This window comes from Solea solea, chromosome 20 (genome assembly GCF_958295425.1).
Source record: "Solea solea chromosome 20, fSolSol10.1, whole genome shotgun sequence".
Taxonomy (NCBI): Eukaryota; Metazoa; Chordata; class Actinopteri; order Pleuronectiformes; family Soleidae; genus Solea; species Solea solea.
The window spans coordinates 9,429,501-9,435,550 of record NC_081153.1 but is presented as its reverse complement, the minus strand read 5'-3'; positions in this window follow the sequence as shown (position 1 = coordinate 9,435,550).

Here is a 6,050-nt window from a genome sequence, read left to right as displayed (position 1 = left end):
TAATAATATGGACAACTGTAATAAAAACACAAAACAAGCTCATGTACATATAAATGTTGAATATAATACATTTAATAACGTGCTGATTACACCTGGATGTCGTCTTATTACTATTATAAAACATTGCTAGTGAATATATTTAGTATTATATTCTATCGCCTCCCTGCAGCTGAGGTTCAGCCATGTTTTCATAACATGATATTAAGTGTTGGGCCGCATGTTGTAATATAATGAAGTACAAATACTTTGTTACTGTACTTGAGTGCAAAATTCACATATCTGTACTTTACTTTGTTACTTATATTTCAAGCAACTGTTACTTTTACTCCACTACATTTCCCATCTTTGTTACTCACTAACAAAAATAATAATTACACTACAGTTTTGACATTCACCCATTCACACATCTTTCATACATTCACACACTTAAACATGGGGTTAAGTGTCTTGCTCAAGGACACACAGACTAGCAGAGACAAGAATCAAACCCAAAACCTTCCAGTTCAAAGACAACTCATCCTACCACTGAGCTACCATGACTCAATCCTAACTCCTCACTTTTATTTTTAATACTTTTACTTTTACTTGTAAATCTTAAATACATTTTATATCAGCAACTTACTTTTGGTACTTAAGTCCAGTAAATGTCATATACTTTAAGACTTTTACTTAAGTAATATTATAAAAAGTGACTTCAACTTCTACCAAAGTGAATTTCTGGTAAGATACTTTTGCTTTTTTTTACTCAAGTATCCCTTTTAGGTACTTTATACAAGACTGGCCGCATATAAGCGATTGGAGGGCCACGTATGGTCCGTGGGCCACCTGTTTGACACCTCTGCTCTAACCCTAAAGGCTGCTGTTCACATTTATAACTTTCTTTACAAACCAGCATAGAAAAACAAACACACAAGCAAATAAAAGAAACAAACCAAATGTGGTTTCACTGATTTCAGAGGGGATTAAATGGGATGAAGTGCTCCCCCTACTGGTTCAAACCTGCTACTGGAGATATGCAGCAGCACACAATGTAGGTAGATTTCAACCTTGTAATAATAAAGAATGTCTCCAAGATCATTTTGATGCTACATGAACTTACAGCAGGGTGAATGTCACCTCTGTCAAAGCCTGAGCAGGTCTGCATCACCTGCATTGACACTATGGAACCTCTGGTTTCTGGTCCGTGCCACAAAAACAACGACAACATTACACTTTACAAGAGTGAAAGAAGAAGAGGCTGGACATGAGAGAATATTGGTGCAGCTTTCATGAAGCTACTTCCTGATATTTAACTTTATTTTTATTTATTTATGCAGAACGTGTTTCTGTTGTCACGCTCAACTTGTACAAAAATAAACCGTATTTAAACCAAAATAACCTTTTCCTATATTGACATTTCACTTCAGAGTAAAGGGGAAACTCTAAGCTTGACAGAAATATTGATGTGATTTAATGGTGATATATATATATATATATATATATATCGATATTGTTTGATAGAACAAAGTATATGAAAAAAAGCTCCATGTCGCCCAGTCCTAGTGGATCACATACTTAAGAGCTGCAGTTATAGATCAAATTATTTTATCATGCCCTGCTGCACAAGGACCATGAAACAATGAAGTGAAATAATTGTATATGCGTTTAGATAAAATGCATTCATGTTTTAATAAACGAATGACATATGTAATTAATTGTGGATTTATTTGTTGTTTGTTTATAGACTACACAAACTAAAGCACCATGTTTGTTTGTGTTAGACTGAAAAATAAAACAATGTCATCATATTTGTATAAAGTGCTATAACATAGGCGACTGTACCTGCTCTGAAGACAGGGATGTTTGTACATTAGAAGTCCTGCTTCAGAGTTCACTGCTATCATTGATCGTCCATCATATATTTGACCACAGTCGTAACAGACAAACAATGTCCACGCGGAGCTGCAGTGGTCAGCACTGTTGCCTTGTAGCAGAAAGACCCACAGGTGAATTGAACACTCACCCACCTGTGAATGTTTGTCTCTGTGATGGACTGGTGACCTGTCCAGGATGTCCCCCGCCTTTCACCCTGTGTCAGGATAAAGCAGGAAACACTGCATGGATGAATGGAACAAACAATACTGTTTACCAACTGTAGGGGGACCCTGAGAGCAAATCCTACAGTGTGTTACTTGAAGTTTGAGCGATACAACCAGTACAACAGAGTAACTGGGTTACTGTGGGAAAACAACCACGTCGTCATCGTCCCTCGTCTCTCCTGCTCTTATATTCACTGTCGCTTTCATCTTCATCTGATTGTGTTTGCAAATGGTTCGGTCTTTGACTTTATGAGAACTTTCATTTTCTCTCCTTAGTCGCCCTGGTTTGGATCATTGTGTCTCTGTAATTGTATACTTTGTAATGTTTACTTTTGGTGTGTTTCTGTGGCAACATCACAGCGCCACATACAGGCCTAGCATATGTACGACAGCATTTACAGTCATTTTGGACAAAGTCAGTCATGTGGATGAAGACATTTCTTGAAACAATGACGTGTTGACAGAAAACCTTTTAAAAAGACAAAGACAAAGATCATGTCGGTAAAGTTCTGTTTCCGTGTGGATAAAGTCTTGACTTCATTATTGTCAACCACCTTTGTTGGTGTCTTCCATCTTGGTCCTGGGACGTCCAGCCCATACTCGTGCAGTTCTTCCCCGTACCATAGGTGTAAACTATGAGAGCAGGTCAAGGTCAAAAACTAAATACAAGAAAAAAACATAAAAACACTGCAGTTTTATGAGCCCAACCATTAACAGAACTTAAATTGAACACAAACATTTCAAGCCAAGCTTCACTCAAAGCATCTCCTGCCTGATCTTATATACTTCTCTGTCCAGTCCATAGATAATTGAAGGGGACAGATGGTCTTCTTCATCTGAGGAGGAGTGTAGCAGGCTGCCATAACACCCCCCTGGCTGTCAGAGAGTGGTTGAGTCCAATCAACCAGGTTCATCTACTTAAACAGATGCAGTTGAGCACATCAGCCTTTTGTCAGTGTGTTCCAGCTGTTGTGTACATGTACGTGTGTGTGTCTGGGTGTATGTGTGTGTTTAGGTTTGCTGCAGCTTCTGTTGTCCAGCTGTGGACGCTCAGCCATCAATGGCTGGAATGCAATCAGCCAAACTACGCCTGACGATGACCAGCCTTGCAGTATAAAGACGCCTGGGAGACTTGAGTTGGGGCTGGCTTTAGATGGTGGCGGCTGCGCTTTGTCCGTCTTTAGAAAAACCTGAGAGTTGTTGTTGTTTTACGTGATTGACCTTTGAACTCTGTGTACTGGTGTCACTCGAGATTCAATGGTTAACACCTCATGGTGTGCCACTTGTCGCCATTTGTAGTTTAAGTAACGTTTTCTCTGATATTACATTTCTTGCGTTGTTCTAACGATGCAGGCCTCTTTAACTCAAGGTCTGAGGCTATTGTGTTAGCATTTGTTTTATCTTGTGATCCAGGACCTTTTGTCCTGCGTGTTTTGTTAACCTTACTTTACCTTTGTTGCACACTTCAATAAAGACACACATTCTTTACTGGTATTTACTGGTAATACCAGTAAATATGGTAATACGCATTGTTACGCTTCTGTCCAGCCGGATGCAGGTTACACACTGTGTGCATCGGCTGTGTTTACCCTTGACACAGTTGCTCATTTGAGGGGACACTCCCTCTTGTGGCGTAAAGGCGCCACTACACCCCTGTATTGCCTGATTACAACTAGAGCACAGGGATTCTTTTAGTTCAAACAGAAAATATTAATAGCATGAAATATGAAATAACAGAAATATTAATAACACGAAACAACAAAAATATGAATAACATGAAATATGAAATAACACAATATTAATAACATGAAATATGAAATAACAAATATATTAATAACATAAAACAACAAAAATATTAATAACATGAAATAACAAAAATATTAATAACATAAATTGACAAAATATTAATAACATGAAATAACAAAAATATTAATAACATGAAATATTATGTATTATATAATATTTAAATATTATGTATAATTAATGGTCACAGTGGGTTACATTAGTCCATATTCACTCAAAGATAACCTTATTCCTATTCACTAGTCACATCTGTATTATAGCTTGACTTAACTCTAAAAACTCTAAATTCTTCAAATGAACAGTAACATCTCAGCTCTTTGTGTGACATCGTCCTCCTCTTGTACGCCTGTATCTTCTTCCTGTTGGTCCTCCTGATGCTCTGCAGTATCCTCTCCCAGATCTTCGGCCACTGAATCCCTGCCTTCCGCTTGCAATCCAATGATTCCTCTCCATTCATCCTCTTCGTCTGAACTGTCTTCTCGTACCTGTTGCTCTTATTGCCACTTGCTCTTTTCCTTTTTTTTTTTTTCCCTGGGTTATGTGGACATGTTGATCTCCTCCACGGGCAGAAGGTCACACGGAAGCAGGAAGTTTCTATGCATGACTCGAATGCGTCCTTTCCCGTTTTCTGGCCTGAGCTCATACACTGGACTGTCCTGATATTTCCGTCGTGTCACCACAAACACCTGGCCTTCCCAGAACGATCTCAACTTCCCAGGTCCCCCCTTTTCATTGAGGTTTGGGACCAGCACTCTGCATCCAGGATATAATTCTGCACCATAAGCCTCTCTGTCATAGAGGTCTTTTCCTCGTAAGTAAGAGATGAATCCCAGCAGCTTCCCGTTGTTGTTTGAATGCTTGGACAGGAGCAATGTCTGCAGGGTCCATTGTATGACCGTTGTCTGAAACAAGCCTTCCCAGGAATCTCACCTGATTTTTGAAGAGCTCACATTTTCTTGCAGTTCATTTCACTCCGTGACTCTGGTAACGCTGCAGGACCTTCCTCTGATCATTCAAGTGGTCCTCAAATGTCTGAGAGTCAACCAAGTTGTCGTCCAAATAGGGCAAGCAAACCTCATCACGCAGTCCCACCAGACACTCCTCCTTCGATCTCTGGAACTCTGCAGGAGCAGATGACAAGCCAAAGGGAGTTCTCACCCACTCTTACAATCCCCATGGTGTAATAAATGCCGTGAGGGGACGACTCGACTCTTCCAGGACTCTTCCCTGGTGGTAGGCCTTTCCTTGGTCCAATACCGAAAACCGGGTACTTCCCCTTTCAAGTGTTTGACATATCTCGTATCCGTTGAATCGGACGGCGGTCGGGGATCGACTTTTTATTTAGCTCACGGTAGTCACGGCACAGGCGGAGGCTCCCATCCTTTTTCCGCACACACACACACACACACACAAACAATTGGGCTGGAATAGGGGGATTTTGAGTTAGCTATCCACCCTCTGTTTAACAGGTCTTTCAAATACTCTTTTACTTCTTTGTGAAGTGGTTTTGGGACAGATATGTATGTGCGTTTGACAGGGGTGGGGTCACCGAGGCGAATCTTAATAGTATAGTTTGTTGTATCAGTGTATGTGTGTCACAATCAGTATCAGTAGCAAGCATTTCCTCTTTGCATGAGCGTGTGAATGAGTGTGTGGGTGCAAAACCTGTCTCAGAAGTGTCAGCTGTCAGGTCATCCACTGGGCCTCCCTCTCCGCCGTCCACCACCCGGTAGTCACTGGGACGTCAAGCTGTTGTAAGGTGGGCGGCCGTAGTCTCCGCTGTGACGATAGTTGCCGCCCCTTCTTTGGCCCCCTCCTCTGTTTCTCCGCTTAGGGCAGTCTTTGCTCCAGTGTCCTTTTTCACCGCATGTGAAACATGTCTCATAGTCAACGTTTTTCCGCTCAGAATATGTGTCTCGTTGTTTGTACTGATAACCTCTCCGCTTGGAGGCTTCTTCTTTCTGTAACAAACAGGAGGAGGAACATGTCTTCCATTCTTTTCTCTACCTCTCTTTTATCATCTTTCTTTTCTTTGAGACGCTTTTCTTCTTCTTCTTCTTCTTCTTCTTCTTCTTCTTCTTCCTCTTCTTCTTCTTCTTCTTCTTCTTGGAGACGCTTTTTCTGTTCTTGTTCTTAACAGCGGTTTCAGTGTCTTTCTGAGTCCAAGGC